Here is a 19,192-nt window from a genome sequence, read left to right on the forward strand (position 1 = left end):
CACATTAATAAAAGAAAGGATAAGAACCATATGATAGTTTCAGCAGATGCCGAAAAAGCACTTAACAAAGTACAACATCCATTCATGATAAAAACCCTCAGCAAAAGAGGAATAGAAAGACCGTACCTCAACATGATAAAGGCTATATACAAAAAACCTACAGCTAATACCATCCTCAATGGAGAAAAATTGAGAGCTTTTCCCCTACGGTCAGGAACAGGACAGGGATGTCCACTCTCACCACTGTTATTTAACATAGTACTGGAAGTCCTAGCCTCAGCAATCAGACAACAAAAAGAAATAAAAGACATTTAAATCAGCATGGAGAAGTAAAACTTTCACTATTTGCAGATGACATGATACTCTGTGTAGAAAACCTGAAAGACTGGCCAAAAACTGTTAGAACAGATACACAAATTCAGTAAAGTCACAGGATACAAAATCAATGTACAGAAATCTGTTGCATTTCTATACACCAATAATGAAACAGCAGAAAAAGAAATTAAGGAATCAATCCTACTTACAATCGCACCAAAAATAATAAGGTACCTAGGAATAAACTCCAACCAAAAAGGTGAAAGATCCGTACTCTGAAAATTATAAAACACTGATGAAAGAAATTGAAGAGGACACAAAGAAATGGAAAGACATTCCATGCTCATTGATTGAGAGGACAAATATTGTTAAAATGTCTATACTACCCAAAGCAATCTACAGATTTAAAGCAATCCTTATCAAAATACCAACTGCATTCTTCACAAAACTAGAACAAATAATCCTAAATTCATATGGAACCACAAAAGACCCCAAATAACTGAAGCAATCTTGAAAAAGAAAAGAAAAGGGGCACCTGGGTGGCTCAGCTGGTTAAGCGTCTGCCTTTGGCTCATTTCATGATCCCAGGATCCTGGGATCAAGCCCCACGTAGGGCTCCCTGCTCAGCGGGAGCCTGCTTCTCCCTCTCCCTGCTGCTCCCCCTGCTTGTGCTCGCTCTCTCTCAGTGTCAAATAAATAAATAAAATCTTAAAAAAAAAAAAAAAGTAAAGCTGGAGGCATCACAATTCCAGACTTCAAGTTATATTTCAAAGCCGTAGTGATCAAGACAGTATAGTACTGGCATAAAAATAGATACATACATTAATGGAATAGAAGAGAAAGCCCAGAAATATACCCATAATTGTATGGTCAGTTAATCTTTGACAAAGCAGGAAAGAATATGCAAGGGAAAAAGACAGTTTCTTCGACAAATGATGCTACGAAAACTGGACAGCTGCATGCAAAATAATGAAACCGGACTACTTTCTTACACCATATCCAAAAATAAATTTAAAATGGATTAAAGACCTAAATATGAGACCTGAAATCAGAAAAATCCTTGAAGAAAGCACAGGATGTAATTTCTCTGACATTGGCCACAGCAACTTCTCTTTCGATATGTCTCCTGAGGCACAGGAAACAAAAGCAAAAATAAACTATTGGACTTCATCAAAATAAGAAGCTTCTGCACAGCAAAGGAAACAGTCAACAGAACTAACAGGCAACCTATGGAATAGGAGAAGATATTTGCAAGTGACATATTCAATAAAGGATTGCTATCCAAAATATATAAAGAACTTATAAAACTCAACACCCAAAAAATGAATAATCCAATTAAAAAATTGACAAAAGTCATGAATAGACATTTTTCCAAAGAAGACATACAGATGGCTAATAGACACAAGAAAAGATGCTCAACATCACTTATCATCAGGGAAATGTAAATCAAAACTACAATATCACATCACACCTGTCAGATCAACAACACAGGAAACAACAGGTGTTGGCAAGGATGTGGAGAAAGGGGAAACTTCATGCACTGTTGGTGGGAATGCAAACTGGTGCAGCCACAGTGGGAGACAATACTGAGGTTCCTCAAACTACCCTATGATCCAGAAATCACACTACTAGGTATTTACCCAAAGAACACAAAAATACTAATTCAAAGTGATACATGCCCCTCGCTGTTTATAGCAGCATTATCTACAATAGCCAAATTAGGAAACAGCCCAAGTGTCCATCAACTGATGAATGGATAAAGAAGTGGTGTGTATATATACATATGTGTATGTGTATAAAATGGAATACTATTCAGCCATTAAAAAGAATGAAATCTTGCCATTTGCAATGACATGGATGGATCTAGAGAGTATAATGTTAAGTGAAGTAAGTCAGTCAGGTAAAGATAAATACCATATGATTTCACTCATGTGGAATTTAAGAAACAATACAAATGAACAAAGGGGGGGAAAAGAGAGGCAAACCAAGAAAGAGATTCCTAACTCTAGAGAACAAACCAATGGTTGCAGAGGGAAGATGGGTGGGGAGGATGGGTGACATAGGTGATGAGGATTAAGGAGTACACTTGTCATGATGAGCACTGGGTGTTGTATGGAAGTTTGAATCACTATGTTGTACACCTGCAGCTAATGTTACACTAACTGGAATTTAAATGAAAACTTTAAGAAAAGAAAAAGGAGCTGAGAGCAGGAAATGGCTGGAAAGGGAAGAGGGAATGGTAGCTCTAGCAAAAGCTAGCATCATTTAACTTGCTATTAAGAAACCACAGCCTAGCAAGAGGTCCAGGAAGAAGAGTCACAGCGTGCCTCTCGGCCAATGCAGCCTGTCCCAAACATGAAGCTGAGCCTGTCTATGTTTGTCCCCCACTCTCCCTTACACCTTCCACTTCCCTTGCTGTATCCCCCAGCTCTAGGACAAACTCTCTCCAGACTGTATTATTTAAATAGTATTATTGAAGTATGATTACATGCAATAAACTACAAATATTTCAGATGTGCAATTTGATGTTCTGACATATGCATATATCCATAAAACCATCATCACAGTGGAGACAGCGAATATACTTATCACCCCCCAAAATGCTCACTGACCTGCAATCCTGAGTCAGTGTCAGAAAGACACAGCAACATGGGTGTGGAAACAGGGAGAATCCATGGACAAGGGTGCCAAGTGGTGTCCAGATCACACAGTTCCTGAAGGTGACTTTGCTGTGTTCCTATCTACCAGCTTTCCCTTGGGTGTGTGAAGACTCTGCCCCTAGCTTTTCAACTTCTCCATCAATCTGTGGACACCCCGATAGTCTAATCAAGTGTTGCTGAAGTTACTCATAACATAAAACCTCAAATGACAGATGGGCGATGGGGAATGGTTTGAAATGGGTCACTGGACAGAGAATTCTAGGCAGGTGTTGTCCCAGGGCCCTTCAAATCCATCAATTTCTTTCCTTAAGCTTCATGAACCAAACTCTGCTAGCTTCAGATTTTTTTTCTGCAGCCTCCTCACCTCTCAGCCTTCATAGAACTGAAGAGAGTTAGAGCCTTATTCTGGATTAGGCTTTGGCTCAAGGGAAAGTTGTGGCTGGTTTGATCTTCTATCCAGACCACTCACACTTTCTCCATATCAGCAATAAGGCTGTTTCATTTTGTTATCACTCATATGTTCACTGGAGTAGCACTGTTAATTTCCTTCAAGAACTTTTCCTTTGCGTTCACAATTTGGCTAACTGGCACAAGAGGTCTAGCTTTCGGCCTGTCTCTGCTTTCAACGAAATGTCTTCCTCACTGAGCTTAATCATTTCTAGCTTTTGATTTAAAATGACAGACGTGTAACTCTGACTTTCACTTGAACACTTAGAAGCCATCACAGGGTTTTAATTGACCTATTTTAATTTTGTTGTGTCTCAAGGAATAGGGAAGCCCGAGGAGAGGGAGAGACATGGGGGAATGGCCGGTCTGAGAAGCAGTCAGAACACACACAATATTTATCAATTAAGTTTGCCATCTTATGTGGGTGTGGTTTGTGGAGTTCCAGAACAATTACAAGGGTAACATCAAAGATTGCTGATCACAGATCACCAAAACAGATACAATAATAATAATAATAATAATAATAATAATAATAATAAAGTATAAAGTAGTGCAAGAATTACCAAAATGTGACACAGAGACATGAAGTGAGCCAATGCTGTTGGAAAAATGGTGCCCAGAGACTTGGTCCATGCAAGGTTGCCACAAACCTTCAATTTATTAAAAAAACAACAACAATATTTGCAAAGCATACTAAAGAAAAGTGCAATAAAATGAGGGATGCCTCTCCTTGTAGATCCCCAGAAACCGGACCCATGCCATGCCTCTCAGGGCTGCATGGATCAGTCAGGAGGTGGAGGGAAGAGAGGAAGCTGTGAGCAGGAGTCTTAATTGTCATTTCCATGGGAAAGATGGGTGAAGCAAGGTAAGCAGGCTGAGGATTGGCTAGTTCGAATAATTGTAGCAGGCTCTGGGGCAGAGGGGCTGTCCCTTGTTGTCTGGTACCTGGCCCCGAGGGGAATAGTTTCCCAGAGTGCAACAGCCCTGTGGTTGCAGGTTGGGGGTTGCGGTTGCCCAGAGGCGGGTGAGGAGGTGGTTGGGGGTGTGGGCTCTGGAGTGGTTGGTTTGCATCGAAAGGTGCACTCACACTATGGTCATGCCACCCTGAATGTGCCCAATCTCATCTGAAAGGTACATTCACATGGGAGTTACTTGTTATGTCTAGGAATTAGCTCACCTTGGGAGGGGCAGTTTCTACAGGGTCAGCAGGACCAAAGACGTCAAAGATTAAATTCAGAAAACACAGAGACATGGGTGATGCATGGATGTACACCTACCATGTTTGTATCACACTGACTAGACCATGCACCGTATGCCTGTAGACATGATCTTGTGCCTTTCCTCGACAGCCCTGTGAAGTGGCTTTGATCACCCCTTTTCACAGATGAAGAAACTGAGGTTCACAGAGATCAAGCCGTTTACCCAGGCCACAAACCATAAGGGACCCAGCTGGGACTGGAAACTGCCTGGCCCCAGAGCTCCGTGCTGCGTTGCATGCAGGTCCCTGAGTGAGCCCCCTGGCCTGGACGGGCACTCACACGGCCTCTTTGGTCAGCACAGAAGAGCGGCTTTGTCCTTGGCTTGCGGTCAGGCCTCCCTGTCTAAGGAAGCTTTGACTTTCATCCGAGCTGGCCTCCAGCCTGCACCCACGTACCACACCTATGCCTCAGCCCGCCCCCTCAGGGGGAGATGCTGCATCCCTCCTTCATAGAAGGGTGACATCAGGACATCTGTGAGACCAGGGAGGCTGATAGGACTGAAAGCCATCACCCAAGAGTCTCAGCTCCCCTCCGTGCAGCTGAAAGCCCGGGAGGGGGCTGTAGTCTGAAACAGGAGCAGCCAGGGTCAAGGAGGTGTGAGGCTGTGCAGGGGGGAGGAAGCGAGGGGCCAGGGGTGCACGTGTGCATTGAGTGGTGGCAGGGGAACAGCCTGTGCTGTGGGAACAGGTGCATTAAATTGTCTAGGATGCATTTCCAAATCCTTTCCCCACTGTGTCCCCCTGAAGAAAAGGTCTGTTTTGTACCTTCTTCTGGACCCCGTACGTGGGCATCACTGGGCAACAGCAAACTCACCTGATAATGGGCTATATCATTATTTGCCAGGGGTTCTCTTATCTTGATGGAGGCTTGCCACCTTCGCTAAAACAAACACGGCCGTTTCTCTGTTCTCCCTGTGTTCGAGTCTCCCTTTCCTACGTGCTCAGGTAGGGTGCTGAGAGCCAGCAGGGGCTTGCCTGGGCCTGTCTCCTGTCACCCCTTACCTGGACAGGGACAGAGAGCACTTGGGCTCAGGCAAAACCCCTGCTTACACCCTCACCCTTGGAGCAAAATCAGTGGAGGAGTCTTGGTGCCAGACAGGAACTGAAAGGACTCCCTTCTGGTCTCGAGCTGCCCCAGACGAGAATGACCAGGGCTTTCTCAGTTCAGCACTAAAAGTCCTGTGTCCTGCAAAACCCCTGACCCCAGGCAGACCGGGACAGTTTGTCTCCCTACTGGGACACGGGTGATCTCTGCTCCTCAAGCTCCTTCCCAGGTCTCCTGAGGGTGACCATCAGGGAGCAGAGCCTTCCTGTGGGACCTGCTAGGGACCTTACCAATGTGTCCCAGGCACCAGCCCCACCGCAGCTCCCTGAGTGTCAGCTTTTGGCACCAGCAGTAGGTTCAATCCTTCAGCAGTTTGGATTAGATCCCCTCAACTGGGATCATGCTGATAGAATGACATGAAAGGAAATCAAATTGAATGAGGTTCTTTAGAAGGGTGAGATCTTGGCTTGAGACAAGAAATGTGGCTCCGGGAGGCAGGAGGCTGCCTGTATTTAATGAGGGAAGACAGAAAGAGACCCCCACCCTCAGATGGCAGATAAGAGTATCAGACAGCCTGAGTGCTCAGGCGTGATCCCTGCCCTAGGACCGCCAAGTAAGACTTACCAGCAGATACGGGTGCTGCTAGAGTAAGAGCAAAATGCCAGAAAGGCTCCAGGAGAAAAATTAAAAGCTCAGCTAAGGATTTGCAAGCAAGAGGGCAAGGAGAAGGGAGGTGGGTCTGGAAGGGATTCAGGAACAAATGAGGAATGCCCTGCCTGGCTTGAGCTGAGTGAACAGAGGAGCAAGAAGAGAGAACACAGAGCAAGTAAAGCCCTGAGTCCTGGGAGAGGAAGTCCCCATGGGGCTGGTGGGGGGACTCACCACCCACTTACTGAGAACCAAACACCCACCTAACCCAGGCCTTGCCCAGGTCCAGAGCTTTACTTTCTTCCAAGACTCAGATTAGCCGCTCAAGCCATTGCCTGCATGGTCTATGTGGATACACGCAAGATGGCCAGGCTGTCATGGTGGATCACAGTGCATGTTATCACTCATGTTGTTTAGAATTGTTCGTGCCTTGGTGACAACAAAAGGCAGGCCACCTTTTACTTGATTGTATTACTATCTAAGGTCACAGCTCCTATGAGAAGCTCTCTCCACACAGCACGCTCTGTCCCCAGGTTCTGGTAAGTCTTCTTCACCTCCCCCTTATGGGCTGAGGGAAATGATGGTGTTCCTACTGATTCTTGCCCTGGAACGCTGCACCCTTCTTTGTGGTATGCCTGCCCAGACCTTTGTAAAAAGTGTCTTTATTAACCCTTCTCAAATTACCTAATTGGAGAGTGCCATCTGATTCCCTGAGTGGTATGGAATATGGCACCAAGAAATAGACCCTCAGAAAGGGATTCCAGGGTTGGATTGTTCACATATTTGGGGGGCACAAGGATATACTCCTTGCCTGGGAGAAGCGGGGAAGCAGGCAATCCATGGTGTACGGTGGTCTCATAAATGCTCAAATTATCACTGGGGTGTCATGGTGGAGATCAGAAGTGCTCTCCTGCCACATTCTCTCAGCCCATCTCAGATTTCAGCCTCCATTCTCGGATACCTGCCTTGTTCGCACCACCTTTCTGCCTCAGGGCTTTCTCCTGAGCCAGGAGGATGTACTCAGCTTGCAAGGAACACACAGCTTGGAACTGTAAGAGAGCTACCCTCCACACCTGGGAAATAGGAATAATAGTTAAAAGACTGCCACCCATCTCCTGGGGGGACAATCCTGAGGTATATACCTCATGATTTGTCAGGGGGTCCCCAGGGTTATTAAACCCCAGTTGCTCGCAGAGATACCACCTCAGAAACACTCTTGCATTTCCTGTCTTTCTCTCCAGATTTCTTTATCCCTGCTCTCTTGGATCACCTTGCAAATAAACTTTGTATCAGCATACAAAGTATATCCGCATCTTTGTCATAAAGTTGCTATATCTGCCTCTTTGTCATAAACTCTGGCTATCTGGGAGAAACCAAAGGCACATAACTGGTGCCAAGAATGGCCCTAGAAAGGAGTCCCCTTCGGATGGGATTCTGAGCATCTCATTGCTGGTAGTAAGTGGGGTGGTTGCAACCCCTGGTACGCTGAAGCTTCATAATTACTAAGAGTCTCCTGTGTGATGGCTTGGTAGGAGATATAAGAGGGAGTGAAAGTACTGAGATATGCAAGAGCTCTATACTTGGTGTGAGGGCATCACAGAGGGCCAGGACTAAGGCAGAGCAAGTAAGATGCCTATAGGCACAGCATCCCTGGAGGTACACATTCTCAGGGTCATGCAAGTGCAAGGTTGGCATTTGAGAGTGTTTCTTTGAAACCTGCACCCAAGTGCCTCTCTTGCTCATCCTAGTACTGGCCTTGCATCGTGGCTCCTGGTTAGAGTAGGGATTTAGGATGCCAGGTAGTAAATTGATTGTTTGTTCAAATTTGTTTCACAGTGGTTCCAAAGGGTCCATTCATCACCCTCTGGTTATTTCACTATCCTTGAGTGCACTGAGACAGATTTCCTTAGCAGCTGCTAGTCCTTGCCTTGTTTTCCTGACCTGCACCTTTTGAGTCATTCTATAAGGAGGACAAGTGAAAGCTCCTAAACTAGCACCCTCCCCCAACAACCAAGATGGCAAATCCGTAGAAATAATGAATTTTTATGCATTTGCTAAGGGAGTCACTCTCAAAATTTAAAGGATGCTTGGTGGTAATCCCCATCACATCCGCCATGCAATTCACTTGTGTGGCCCCTGCAGAAACCAGACAGATTGTAGCATTAAGTGGTGTACTACCAAAACCTCAACCAAGTGGTAGTTCTAATTACAGCTGCTGTGCCTGGTGTTACTGGTTTGCTCCGACAGATCTAATACTTAATAAGTGACGAATGTTCTGGCAAATGCAATATTTTCAATCTCCATCAATAAAGAGAGCAAATGAGGATAATATTTACATGGAAAGGACAGACGTACACATTCATTGTCTTGCCCCAGAGCTATGTTAATGCTTCTGTTCTCTGTCACAAGACGGTCCTCAGGGACTTTGATGATTTTAACATTTCACAGAATATAGTGCTGATCCACTATATTGATAAAACATCATGTTAATCAGATTTAGTGAACAAGAAGTGGAAGTTTTAAGGCAATGTGCCAGAAGGTAGGAGGTAAACCCTAACAAAATTTGGAAGCCTGTCATATCAGTGAATAGTCTGGCATGCCAGTTCATCCTTTCATAAGATCAATTTTTTGTACCTGTTATCCCTTATCTTTAAGAAAGAGACATAGCACCTGATGGGTCTCTGGATTTTGGAGACAACATATACTTCATTTGGGAATATTGCTTCAACTCACTTATTAGGTAACTCAGAAGTTACCAATTTTGAGTGAAGCCCAGAATAAGAAAGGGCTCTATTACAGGTCCAGGCTGTGAGCAGCCCTGACATTTTGACCCTAAGACCCAGCCTATCCAAGGCACTAGAGATATATATGGTAGATAACTACACTATGAGGAGTCTCTGGCAAGCCCTGCTAAGAAACCTATACTACAGACCTATAGGGTTTGGAGCAAAGCCATGCCTTCTGCAACAGAAAACAACTTTCTTTTTGGAAAGGAGGTCTTGAAGTGAATCTTAGTAGAGACTGAGCATGTAACCAAGGCATAGCTAGTGACTGTCAAACGGGTACTAAGGTACCCATTTTATGGTACAGGAAGTATGACAATGGGCATGTGACCAGAGAACCCCACTGGTCCTAATATCCCAAGAAGTAACTGAGTTTATTCACTTGAGTACACTCAACCAAATTCAAGACTTAATGTGGTGGCTTAAGCCCTGGGTGGGGGTGTGAAAGGTGGCATTCATAGTCTGCTAGATTGTCTAAATGAAGCCTGACTTCAACAATGGCCAGTGCTGTCCTTAGACCTGCTCTTCTTCCAGGCTGTTACCCATGGAGCAGGGCCACCATGCTCCAGAGTGGAATTCCAAGGAGTCTTAGAAAATTCTAAACCTTAACCTTCTATATTGTTGTATTTTTTGAGGTAAGAGGACAAATTTAACTTTTTAAAACTTGATTTATAAATATTTTTATATTTTAAATATTTAGACAATTGAACAACACTGTAAGCAAACTAGACCTAGTAGAGATATATAGGACATTCCACCCAACAACAGCAAAATACATATTCTTCTCAGACATTTACCAAAATAAACCATGTATTAGGCTACAAAAAAGTCTCAATAAATTTTTAGAAGTTGAAATGATTCAAAGTATTCTCTTCAAACACAATGGAAAAGACTAGAAGTCAATACCAGAAGAAAAACCAGAAAATTCACAAGTATGTAGAAATTAAACAACACTCTCTCAAACAACAAATGGGTTAAAGAAGGAATCACAGAAAACTTAGAAAACACTTAAAGGTGAATGCAAATGAAACACAATATACCAAAACTATTGGGTGCAGTGAAAGCAGTGTTCAGGGGGAAATTTATAGCAGTAAATGCTTACATTAAAAAATATATATATCTTAAATAAATAATCCAACTTTACACCTTAAGGAGCTAGAAAAAGAAGAGCACATTAACCCCAAACCTAGAAAAAGGAAGGAAATAATAAACATCATCAAAGTGGAGATAAATAAAATAGAGAATAGGAAGACAATAGAGGGAATCAATGAAAACAAAATTCGGTTCTTTGAAAAGATCAACAAATTGACAATCTTCAGCTAGAATGACAAAGAAAGAGAATGAGAAGTTTCAAATAACGAAAATCAGAAATGAAAATGAGACTATTACTACCTACTTTACAGAAATAAAAATATTATGAAATATTTTATGCCAACAAATTAGACCTAGATGAAATGGACAAGTTCCTAAAACACAGATACCAAAACTGATTCAAGAAGAAATAGAAAATTTTGGGGCTCCTGGCTGGCTCAGTTGATGTAGCGTGTGACTCTTGATCTCAGGGTTGTGAGTTTGAGCCCCACGTTGGGTGCGTAGAGATTACTTTAAAAAAAAAATCTTTAAAAAAGAAGAAGGGCACCTGGGTGGCTCAGTCATTGGGCGTCTGCCTTCGGATCAGGTCATGGTCCCGGGGTCCTGGGATTGAGCCCCGCATCAGGCTCCCTGTTCAGCGGGAAGCCTGCTACTCCTTCTCCCACTCCCCCTGCTTGTGTTCCCTCTCTCGCTGTGTCTCTCTCTGTCAAATAAAGAAAATCTTCAAAAAAAAAAAAAAGAAGAAGAAGAAGAAGAAGAAGAAATAGAAAATCTTGACAGAACTATAACAAATAGAGATATTGAATCAGCAGTCCCAAAAACCTCCCAAAAAAGAAAAATTCAGGACCAGATGGCTTCACTGGTGAATTTTACCAAACATTTAACAAACAATTAATGCCAGTCCTTCACAAACCCTTCCAAAAAACAGCAGAGGAGGAAATACTTCCCAGTTCATTCTATGAGGGCAGGAAAGTCAGATAAATACAAGAAAAAATTATAGCTTAATGTTACTTATGAATATAGATGAAAATTTCTCAACAAAATACTAGGAAACAGAATCCAGAAGCACATTAAATATATTATACACCATGACCGAGCAGGATTTATCCCAGGAATGCAAGAGTGGATCAACATAAGAAAATCAATCAGTATAATACACCACATTAATAGAATAAAGGAAAAAACCCACATAATCATCTCAACTGACACAGCAAAAGCATCTGACAAGATTCAACACCCTTTTATGATAAAAACACTGAGAAAACTAGCACTAGAAGGGAACTTTCTTTTTTTTTTTTTTTAAGATTTTATTTTATTTATTTGACAGAGAGAGAGACAGACAGCTAGAGAGGGAACACAAGCAGGGGGAGTGGGAGAGGGAGAGGCAGGCTTCCCGCGGAGCAGGGAGTCTGATGCGGGGCTTGATCCCAGGACCCTGGGATCATGACCTGAGCCGAAGGCAGACGCTTAACGACTGAGCCACCCAGGCGCCCCAGAAGGGAACTTTCTTAATATGATAAAGGGCATTTATGAAAAACTCACAATTAGCATCATACTCAATGGTGGAAGACTGAAAGCTTTCTCTCTAAGATCAGGAACTAGATAAAGATGTTCACTTTCACCATTGCTATTCAACACTATATTGGAAGTTCTAGCCAGAGCAATTAGGGAAGAAAAATTAAATGCATTCACAAGGAAAGGAAGAAATAAACTTTCCACCTCTACTTGAAAATACATGGTTCTATATATAAGAATCCCAAATAATTCACAAAAAAAGCTACTAGAACTAAGACTCAAATTCAGGAAAGTTGTAAAGTATAAGATCAACACCAAAAAATCAGTTATGTTTCTATACACCAGCAATGAACAAGCTGAAAACAATTCTATTTACAATAGCATCCAAAAGAATAAAATATTAGGAATAAATTTAACCAAGGAGGTGAAAGATATATACACTGAAAAATACAAAATATTGCTGAGAGACATTAAAGAAAAGTTAAATTAAAAAAGAATTCCTATGTTCATGAGATACTGCTGTTTTAAGATTGCAACACAACCCAAAGAGACCTACAAATGAAATGCAATCCCTAGCAACATTCAAACAGCTGTTGTTTTTGCAGGAATGGAAAAGCCAAATTGTAAATTCATATGGAATTACAGGGGCCCTGAGTAGCCAAAACAATCTTGAAAAAGAAAAAAAAAAGCTGAGGGACTCATACTTCCCAATTTCAAAACTTACTACAAAGCTATAGTTACCAAAGCAATGTGGTAATAGCATAGGGATAAACACGTAGGCCAATTGAATAGAATTGAAAGTCCAAAAATAAACTCATTTCTCTATTGCCAGTTGACTTTCAACACTGGTACAAGCTAACTCATTGGGAAAAAAATAGTCTCTTCAACAAATGGTGCTGGGACAACCAGCTATTCACATGTAAAAGAATAAAATTGGACTCCAATTCCACACCAAATACAAAAATTAACTCAAAATGGATTGATGACCTAAATATAAGAGCTAACATAAAATATACATGATTATATGTATCTTGAAAACAAGGACTAAAGAAACAATTTTCAAATGAACAAATAAAAAGAGCTAACACTATAAACTCTTAAAAGAAAACATAGGGGTAAATCTTCATGGCCTTGGATTAGGTAATGGATTTTTCAATAGGACACCAAAAGCACAAGCAACAAAAGAAAAAAAGTAGATATACTGGAGTACATCAAAATTAAAAACTTTTGTGCCTTGAATGTCACTATCAAGAAAGCAAGAAGATAACTCACAGATCAGAAGAAAATATTTGCAAACCATACATCTGCTAAGGAAGGGTCTAGTATTCAGAATATATAAAGAACTCTTACAAATCAACAGCAAAAAGGACAGCTCAATCAAAAAATAGGCAAAAAACTTGAACAGACATATCTCCAAAAAAGATATATAAATGGCCAATAAGCCCATAAAAAGATGCTCAACATCATTAGTAATTAGGGAAATGTAAATCAAAATCACAGTGAGGTGTCACTTCAAATCCATTAAGATGGGCATAATTTTTTAAAATGGAAAATAACAAGTGTTAGCAAGGATGTGCAAAGGTAGGAACCCTCATACATTCCTGGTGGAAGTGGTCCAGCCGTCTCCAGCCACTGTGGAAAAAAGTTTGGCATTCCTCAAAAATGTACACACAGAATTACCATATGACCTCATAATTCCACTTCTAGGTCTATATCCCAAAGAACTGAAAACAAGCACTCAAACAAGTACATACACACACATGTTCATAGCAGTTCTTCATAATAGCTAAAAAGTGGAGACTGTTCAAATGTCCATCAAGAGAGGAATGAATAAACAAACTGTTGTATATGAATGCAATGGTATATTATTCGGTAATCAAAAGCAATGAAGTACTGATACATGCTACAACGTGCATGAAGCTTGAAAACATTATGCTAAATGAAAGAAGGTAAACTACACAAAAGTCATATATTGTATGATTTCTATTATATGAAATATCCAGAACAGATAAATCTATAGAGACCAAACACAGACTGGTGGTTGCCAGGGGTTGAGGGGAGGGGACAATGGGGAGAAACTGCTTAATAGGTAGAGTTTTACTTTGAAGTGATGGAAATATTTTGGAACTAGATAGAGATTGTGGTTGCACAACATTGTGAATGTACTAAATGCCACTGAATTATTCAAATGAAAATAGTTAACTTTAGGGGCGCCTGCATGGCTCAGTCTGTTGACTCTTGATTTTGGCTCAGGTCATGATCTCAGGGTCATGAGATCCAGCCCCATGTTGGGCTCCACACAGCGCAAAGTCTTCTTGAGATTCTCTCTCTCTCTCTCTCTCTCTCTGCCCCTTACCCCTGCTTGTGCATGCATGCATGCACAGTCTCTAAATAAAATAAATAAAATCTTTAAAAAAAAATTCAGCCCGTGGCCCCAGTGTTGGACTTACCTAGAGTCATTGTCAATATATGAATTACATATTACTAGGTCCTGGAAATTGTGTGACTGTCATAATAACATTTTCTAGGCCAAAGTGTTCATAGATTAGCAAATGAGATGTGCCCAGTTCATCAGGATTCTCTGATAGAAGTCATTCAATAATATTACCAAAATAAGGGTGGGGTTGCAAGAGGTTTTATAAATTATTTTTTCACAAATTTAAAATTTTGCATTTACTTAATCTATTTTATTTGCTCAATAAAATAGGAATATAAAAAAACATGTATTACTTATAAGAAATATAAGAAAAATATATCACCTTTAAGAAATATGTATTACTTGTACATGTTAATGATTCAAAAGAATCCTACTGATTTTTATTTCTTGGCTTATTTACAGTTTAAATTTCCAGTAATTAATATGTATTTTTATACAATAAAAAATATGAAATTAAAGTTATTTTAAAACTCATAATTTTTATTGAAAAGATGCTGATAAAGAAGTTTCTTTTAATACTTTGCTTAGAGAAAATTATTTGAATAACATTTCTGCCTTTATATTAAAATATCTGATTAATAAAATTTAAATTCTTTTGTCTTACTGATGTGTATTTTGGAATGTTTACTTTTATAAGCAGTTCTAAGAAGGAAATTTATAACAATAAATGTCTACATTAAGAAATAAGAATGATTCCATATAAATAACCTAACCTTATACCTCAAGGAACTAGAAAAAGAATAAACTAATCCCAAAGATAGCAGGAAAGAAATAACAAAGATTAAAGTGGAAATAAATAAAACAGACTAGAAAGACAATAGAAAAGATCAACAAAACTAAGAGCTGGCTTTTTGAAAAGGTGTACCTCAACATATTAAAGGTCATATATGATAAGCCCACAGGTAACATCATACTAAATGGTGAAAAGCTTTATCCCTAAGATCAAGAACAAGACAGCGTTGCCCACTCCCACCGCTTTCATTCAATGTAGTGCTAGAAGTCCCAGCCAGAGCAATCAGGCAAGAAAAAATTAAATAAAAGGCATCCAAATCAGAAAGGAAGAAGTAAAATTTTCTCTGTTTGCAGATGACATGATCTATATAGAAAACACTAAAGACTCTACCCTAAAAAACTGTTAAAACTAATAAGTGAATTCAGTAAAGTTGCAAGATACAAAATTAATATACAAAAATCTGTTGCACTTCTATACACTAACAACCATCAGAAAGAGAAATTAAGAAAACAATCCCATTTACATCAAAAAGAATAAAATACTCAGGGCACCTGGGTGGCTCAGTCAGTTAAGCATCCAACTCTTGATTTGGCTTGGGTCATGATCTCAGGGTTGTGAGATTGAGCCCCGTGTTGGTCTCCGTGCTGGGCATGGAGCCTGCTTAAGATTCTCTCTCTCTCCCTCGCCTTCTGCCCCTCCCCCACCCTCTCTTCCCCTCTCTGGAAAAAAAAATACTCAAGATAAATGTAAACCAAGGTGAAAGATCTGTAATCTGAAAACTATAAAACATTGATGAAAGAAACTGAAGAAGATACAAATAACTTAAAAAATATTTCATGCTGATGGATTGGAAAAACTAGTATTGTTAAAATGTCCACAGTCCCCAAAGCAATATACAGATTTAATGCAATCTCTATCAAAATTCCAACGACATTTTTCACAGAAATTTAAAAAGCAATTCTAAAATTCATACGGAATAACAAGAGACTATAAATAACCAAAGCAATCTTGACCAAGAAAAGCAAAGCTGGAAGCATCACACTTCCTGATTTCAAACTACATTGCAAAGCTATAGTAATCAAAACAGTATGGTATTGGCATAAAAACAAACACATAAGTCAATGGAACAGAATAGAGAGCCCAGAAATAACCCATTCATATATGGTCAATTAATTTTCAACACAGATGCCAAAAAATACATAATGGGGAAAGGATAGTGTCTTCAATAAGTTGTGTTAGGAAAACTGAACATTCATATGCAAAAGAATGGAATTTGATCCTTATCTTACACCATACATAAAAATCAACTCAAAATGTTTGAAGATCTGAATGTAAGACCTGAAAATGTAAAACTCCTGGAAAAAAAAAAAAAAACCCAGAGGATAAACTCCTTGACATCTTGGCAATGATTTTTGATTTGACACCAAAAGCAAAGGCAACAAAATAAAAATAAACAATTGGGACTACATCAAGCTAAAAACCTTCTGCACAGCAAAGGAAACCATTAACAAAATAAAAGGCAATCCATGGAATAAGAGAAAATATTTACAAACCACATATCTGAAAAGTAGCTGGTATCTGAAGTATATGAGAAAGTCATATAACTCAATAGCAAAAATAAAAGCAAAAACAAATAACCCAACTTAAAAATGGGCATTGGACCTGAATAGACACTTTTCCAAAGAAGACATATAAATGGCCAATAGGTATATGAAAAGGTGCTCAACACCACTAATCATCAAGGAAATGCAAATAAAAATCCACCTCAGACCTGTTAGATGTCTATTAACAAGAAGAAAGAAGATAACAAATACTAGTAAGGATGTGGAGAAATGGGAATCCCTATACACTACCGGTAAATGTAAACTGATACAGCCATTATAAAAAAAAAAAAAGTATGGAGGTTCCCCAAGAGATTAAAAATAGAGCTACCATATGATTCAACAATCCTACTCCTTGGTGTATTTCCAAAAGAAATGAAATCATGATCTCAAAGAGTTATCTGTACCTCCACATTCTTTGCATTGTTCACTACAGCCAAAATATGAAACAACCCAAGTGTCCGTCAATGGATGAATAGATAAAGAAAATGTGGTGTGGGTGTCTGTGTGTGTGTGAGAGATGGAATATTTTTCAGCCTTAAAAAAGAAGGAAACTCTGCCATTTATGACAACATGAATGAATCTTGAGGGCATTATGTTAATTAAATAAGTTAGAGAATGACAAATACCACCTGGTATCTCTTATATATGGTATCTAAAAGAAACCGAGAGTAGAATGGTGGTTGCCAGGGGATAGGGGATGGAGGAGATGGGAGAGGCTGTTAAAAAGGTGGCTCAGTTGGTTGAGCAACTGCCTTCGGCTCAGGTCATGATCCCGGGGTCCAGAGACGTATTCCCGCATTGGGCTCCCTCCTGCTCTGTGGGGAGTCTGCATCTCCCTCTGCCTCTGCCTGCCACTCCCCCTGCTTGTGCACCCTCTCTCTCTCTGTGTCAAATAAATAAATAAAATCTTAAAAAAAAAAAGGTACAAACTTTACATTATAAGATGAGTAAGGTGTGAGGATCTAATGTATAGCATGCTAACTCTAATTGATAATATTGTATCATATAATTGAAATTTGCTAAGAAAGTAGATCTTAAGTTTTCTTACCAAAACAAAACAAAACAAAAGGTAACTATGTGAGGTTATGAATATGTTAATTAACTTGATTGTGGGAATCCCTTCACAATGTAGATATATATCAAATTATCATATTATACACTTCAAACATATTACAATTTTGTCAGTTATACCTTTTTTAATAAAGATTTTATTTATTTATTTGACAGAAAGAGCAAGAGAGCACAAGCAGAGGGAACAGTAGAGAGAGAGGTAGAAGGAGGCTCCCCGCCAAGCAGGGAGCCCGATGCGGGGCTCGATTCCAAGACCCTGAGATCATGACCTGAGCCAAAGGCAGACGCTTAACCATCTGAGCCACCCAGGCGCCCCTTGTCAGTTATACCTTAATAAAGCTGGAAAAATTTTTAAATAAAGAAATATGACAACAAAAAATGTATAAAATAATTTATGGAAAACAAATTTCCATTTGGTAAAAGAAGTGCTAGAAAATTCTCATAGGAAATGTTAGCAAAGTCATTAGTATATTTTTTTTGCAGAACACATTTCATTGTTTTTATATCATGTTTGAATCGAAATTATCATCTTTATCCAGTGTCTATTACACAGCAAAATACAAAGTACTGCCCAATAGTTGTCTAACAAATGCTATTCCTTAAAAAACAACAAATATGTATTGTATTACTAATTTGATTAAACTTATATATGCTAATTTGTGACTCTATTCTTTGGGAATTAAGACATAATGTGGATTTTTGTCTATCAAACCTCTGACTACATATTACAGCTTTCCTAATTCCACATGAAGACAAACAGGATTGAGCAGGCTGGCAGGAACAAATACTCGACTGAATTCACAAAGATGTGGTAGGCAATGAGGATCAGATATCCACACTGAAAATACAGTCTATCAGGCAGAGCACATAGATGAGAATATAGAATATTGATGTGCTCTCAGTGATTATCACAGGATGATGGATGCTCTAGAAAGCAGCAGGTGTTTATGGTATAGTGGTTTTCAAACTTTAGCATGCATCAGAGTCATTTGGAGGGCTCATTGCAACACAGATTGCTGAGCTTCACTCCCAGAACCACTGAATTAGAAACTCTGGGTGTATGGCCCAATAATGTGCATTTCTAACAAGTTCCTAGGCAATGTTCATGCTGTTGGTTTGAAGAGCACAGTTTGACAAGTGGTAATGTAGAAGAAAATACTCATGAAGGCAGGAAGCATCAGGTAAGCCTATTAGTTAGTGCCAAGCCAGTGGGTAGAATTCTAGTCCCTGAACAGGGATTAGTCTAGAGCAGTACAAAAGGAATGATAGATTACTAAACTTGGGATTCAGGTACAAGGTTCTGATTACTAAACCTGGGGTGTGAGGTAGGGGTGAAGTCTCAGGAATAAGGAAGGAATAGGGATCTCAGAACTAGTGTACAAGTTCAAGGCTAGTTTAATACTCAAGGTGAGTTGATGCTAAGTCCAAATGGGTTGATTTATATTATTCCTGCTTAAAGTCAAAGCTGGTCCTAGGGTCAAGTCTCAATCTGCAGGAAACATCAAAAGAGATTTTAGTAGAGGGGTGCCTGGCAGGCTCAGTTGGTAGAGCATGCAACTCTTCATCTCCGGGTTGTGAGTGTGA

General features: G+C 39.9%; 1 protein-coding gene across 1 annotated transcript in view; it reads right to left on the reverse strand.

Moving 5' to 3' along the window:
* The window catches only part of NOX5 (NADPH oxidase 5), a 111,078-nt gene that overhangs the window by 50,099 nt on the left and 41,787 nt on the right, over window positions 1-19,192 (reverse strand).

The sequence above is a fragment of the Halichoerus grypus genome, chromosome 8, assembly GCF_964656455.1.
Source record: "Halichoerus grypus chromosome 8, mHalGry1.hap1.1, whole genome shotgun sequence".
Classification (NCBI taxonomy): domain Eukaryota; kingdom Metazoa; phylum Chordata; class Mammalia; order Carnivora; family Phocidae; genus Halichoerus; species Halichoerus grypus.